Raw genomic sequence first — 5055 nt, forward strand, 5'->3', positions numbered from 1 at the left:
GAGTTGTCAATTCAATTGCACCTGGAAAAGCACTAGTAATAGGGGTGATGTGAAAGCAGCGATAATATGAGAGCGTAGTAATGTGATAACACATGCAGCGATATGAGTAGTATGAGAGCAATGGCACCAGAAAATAGTTGATACTACTTCCAATGACATGTAGAACGAGTATATGATGATGAAAGATGGACCGGGGTTCCCAGCGATCTACACTAGTGGTAACTCTCCAATAACAAGTGACAAGTGTTGGGTGAACAAATTACGAGTTGGGCAATTGATAGGATTCAAAGCATTAAGTTAGAACATCCAGCTTATTAATCATGTAGGCATGTTTTCCATATATAGTCGTACGTGCTCGCAATGAGAAACTTGCACAACATCTTTTGTCCTACCAGTCGGTGGCAGCCAGGGCCTCAAGGAATCTACTTGGATATTAAGGTACTCCTTTTAATAGAGTACCGGAGCAAAGCATTAACACTTGGTGAAAACATGTGATCCTCACATCACCGCCATCCCCTCCGGTTGTCCCGATTTCTGTCACTTCGGGGCCTTTGGTTCCGGACAGTGACATGTGCATACAACTTGTAGATACAATCTAAGCAATAATTATAGAGCTTAAATCTAAGATCATGCCACTCGGGCCCTAGTGACTGATACGTCTCCGACGTATCGATAATTTCTTATGTTCCATGCCACATTATTGATGATATCTACATGTTTTATGCATACTTTATGTCATTATTATGCGTTTTCCGGAACTAACCTATTGATGAGATGCCGAAGGGCCAGGTTCCTGTTTTACTGCTGTTTTTGGTTCCGAAATCCTAGTAAGGAAATATTCTCGGAATCGGACGAAATCAACGCCCGAGCATCCTATTTTTCCACGAAGCTTCCGGAACACCCGAGAGCCGCCGGAGAAGGGCCTCGTGGGCCCGGACGACGAGGTGGCGCGGCCCGAGCCTTGGCGCGCCCCCTAGTGTGTCGTCGCCTCGTCGACCCTCCGACTCCGCCTCTTCACCTATATAAAGGTCCACGACCTAAAAACCTCGACACGTTCGACGAAACCGGAGAAAACCTTCCGGAGCCGCCGCCATCGCGAAGCCAAGATCCGGGGGACGGGAGTCTCGTTCCGGCACGCCGCCGGGACGGGGAAGTGCCGCCGGAAGGCTTCTCCATCGACACCACCGCCATCTTCATCAACGGCTGCTGTCTCCCATGAGGAGGGAGTAGTTCTCCATCGAGGCTCGGGGCCGTACCGGTAGCTATGTGGTTAATCTCTCTCCTATGTGCTTCAATACAATAATCTCATGAGCTGCCTTACATGATTGAGATTCATATGATGATGCTTGTAATCTAGATGTCATTATTCTAGTCAAGTGGATTTTACTTATGTGATCTCCGGAGACTCCTTGTCCCACGTGTGTAAAGGTGACAGTGTGTGCACCGTGTTGGTCTCTTAGGCTATATTTCACAGAATACTTATTCACTGTTATGAATGGCATAGTGAAGTGCTTATTTATATCCCTTTATGATTGCAATGTGTTTTGTATCACAATTTATCTGTGTGCTACTCTAGTGATGTTATTAAAGTAGTTTATTCCTCCTGCATGGTGTAATGGTGACAGTGTGTGCATCGTGTAGTACTTGGCGTAGGCTATGATTGTGATCTCTTGTAGATTATGAAGTTAACTATTGCTATGATAGTATTGATGTGATCTATTCCTCCTCTCGTAGTGTGAAGTTGACAGTGTGCATGCTATGTTAGTACTTGGTTTGGTTATGTTGATCTGTCATGCACTCTAAGGTTATTTAAATATGAACATCGAATATTGTGGAGCTTGTTAACTCCGGCATTGAGGGTTCGTGTAATCCTACACGATTAGTGGTGTTCATCATCCAACAAGAGGGTGTAGAGTCTAGCATCTATCTATTTATTACTGTTATGTGATCAATGTTGAGAGTGTCCACTAGTGAAAGTATGATCCCTAGGCCTTGTTCCTAAATACTGCTATCGTTGCTTGTTTCTTGTTTCTTGCATCTATACTTCCTGCAATTCTACTACCATCAACTGCACGCCGAGCAAGCACTTTTACGGCGCCGTTACTCTTGCTCATATTCATTCATACCACTTGTATTTCACTATCTCTTCGCCGAACTAGTGCACCTATTAGGTGTGTTGGGGACACAAGAGACTTCTTGTTTTGTGGTTGCGGGGTTGCATGAGAGGGATATCTTTGACCTCTTCCTCCACGAGTTCGATAAACCTCGGGTGATCCACTTAAGGGAAACTTGCTGCTGTTCTACAAACCTCTGCTCTTGGAGGCCCAACACTGTCTACAAGAATAGAAGCACCCGTAGACATCAAGCTATTTTTAAGGCGCCGTTGCCGGGGAGGAAAGGTAAAAGGCTCTCATACTCCGGTCTCAGGTAAAGTACTTTTCTGTTGCCGTTGTGTGTGTGCTTGAAGCTATTTCCTTTAGATCCTGCAATTGCATCTTTTTGTTTCTTGTTTACACTAGTTAGGCATAATGGACAACAATGAGCTTCTTATTCTATTTCCTGATTTAAGACATGGATGGTTTGATGCGAAAATTAAAAAACCTATGGAACATATTAGTATGAACGCTTTGAACACCATTGTTGCTAATGATATGGAAAATTCTAAGCTTGGGGAAGCTGGCTTTGATGAGCATGATATTTTTAGTCCCCCAAGCATTGAGGAGAAAATTTACTTTGATGATACTTTGCCTCCTATTTATGATGATTATAATGATATTGGTCTTTTAGTACCGCCTGCTATGGAGGATAAATTTGATTATGATTACAATATGCCTCCTATATTTGATGATGAGAATAATAATGATAGCTACTTTGTTGAATTTGCTCCCACTACAATTAATAAGAATGACTATGCTTATGTTGGGATTAGTAATTATTTTATGCATGAGACTCTTGATAAGAATGCTTTATGTGATAGTTATATTGTTGAATTTGCTCATGTTGCTACTGAAAGTTATTATGAGAGAGGAAAATATGGTTGTAGAAATTTTCATGTTACTAAAACACCTCTCTATGTGCTTGAAATTTTTGAAGCTACACTTGTTCTATCTTCCTATGCTTGTTACTTTGCTCTTCATGAACTTGTTTATTTACAAGATTCCTTTGCATAGGAAGCATGTTAGACTTAAATTTGTTTTGAATTTGCCTCTTGATGCTCTCTTTTGCTTCAACTACTATTTCTTGCGAGTGCATCATTAAAACTGCTGAGCCCATCTTAATGGCTATAAAGAAAGAACTTCTTGGGAGATAACCCATGTGTTTATTTTGCTACAGTACTTTTGTTTTATATTTGTGTCTTGGAAGTTTTTACTACTGTAGCAACCTCTCCTTATCTTGTTTTATTGCATTGTTGTGCCAAGTAAATTCTTTGATAGAAAGGTTGATACTAGATTTGGATTACTGCGCAGAAACAGATTTCTTTGCTGTCACGAGTTTCGACCTGCCTCTCTGTAGGTAGCTCAGAAAAATATGCCAATTTACGTGCGAGATCCTCAGATATGTACGCAACTTTCATTCAATTTGGGCATTTTCATTTGAGCAAGTCTGGTGCCATTTTAAAATTCGTCTTTACGGACTGTTCTGTTTTGACAGATTCTGCCTTTTATTTCGCATTGCCTCTTTTGCTATGTTGGATGGATTTCTTTGTTTCATTAATGTCCAGTAGCTTTGTGCAATGTCCAGAAGTGTTAAGAATGATTGTGTCACCGCTGAACATGTGAGGTTTTGATTATGCACTAACCCTCTAATGAGTTTGTTTTGAGTTTGGTGTGGAGGAAGTTTTCAAGGGTCAAGAGAGGAGGATGATATACAATGATCAAGAAGAGTGAAAGCTCTAAGCTTGGGGATGCCCCGGTGGTTCATCCCTGCATATTTCAAGAAGACTCAAGCATCTAAGCTTGGGGATGCCCAAGGCATCCCCTTCTTCATCGACAACTTATCAGGTTTCTTCTCTTGAAACTATATTTTTATTCAGTCACATCTTATGTACTTTACTTGGAGCGTCTGTGTGCTTTTATTTTTGTTTTGTTATTTTCATTCTCTGAATAAAATGCTTGTGTGGGAGAGACACGCTCCGTTGGTTCATATGAACACATGTGTTCTTAGCTTTTAATGTTCATGGCGAAGGTTGAAACTGCTTCGTTAATTGTTATATGGTTGGAAACGGAAAATGCTACATGTAGTAATTGGTAAAATGTCTTGAATAATGTGATACTTGGAAATTTTTGTGCTCATGTTTAAGCTCTTGCATCATATACTTTGCACCTATTAATGAAGAAATACATAGAGCTTGCTAAATTTGGTTTGCATAATTGGTCTCTCTAAAGTCTAGATAATTTCTAGTATTGAGTTTGAACAACAAGGAAGACGGTGTAGAGTCTTATAATGTTTACAATATGTCTTTTATGTGAGTTTTGCTGCACCGGTTCATCCTTGTGTTTGTTTCAAATAACCTTGCTAGCCTAAACCTTGTATCGAGAGGGAATACTTCTCATGCATCCAAAATCCTTGAGCCAACCACTATGCCATTTGTGTCCACCATACCTACCTACTACATGGTATTTCTCCGCCATTCCAAAGTAAATTGCTTGAGTGCTATCTTTAAAATTTCCATCATTCGCCTTTGCAATATATAGCTCATGGGACAAAATAGCCTTAAAAACTATTGTGGTATTGAATATGTACTTATGCACTTTATCTCTTATTAAGTTGCTTGTTGTGCGATAACCATGTTCCTGGGGACGCCATCAACTCTTTGTTGAATATCATGTGAGTTGCTATGCATGTCCGTCTTGTCACGAAGTAAGGGAGATTTACCACTCATTTAAATGGTTAGAGCATGCATATTGTTAGAGAAGAACATTGGGCCGCTAACTAAAGCCATGAATCATGGTGGAAGTTTCGAGTTTTGGACATATATCACTACAAGAAAAGTTCGATAGACAACGTCTCAAAATCGTCCGCTAAGGGGTATTTTTCGTCGCCTATGGGCCTAAC

The sequence above is a fragment of the Lolium rigidum genome, chromosome 6, assembly GCF_022539505.1.
Source record: "Lolium rigidum isolate FL_2022 chromosome 6, APGP_CSIRO_Lrig_0.1, whole genome shotgun sequence".
NCBI classification, from domain to species: domain Eukaryota; kingdom Viridiplantae; phylum Streptophyta; class Magnoliopsida; order Poales; family Poaceae; genus Lolium; species Lolium rigidum.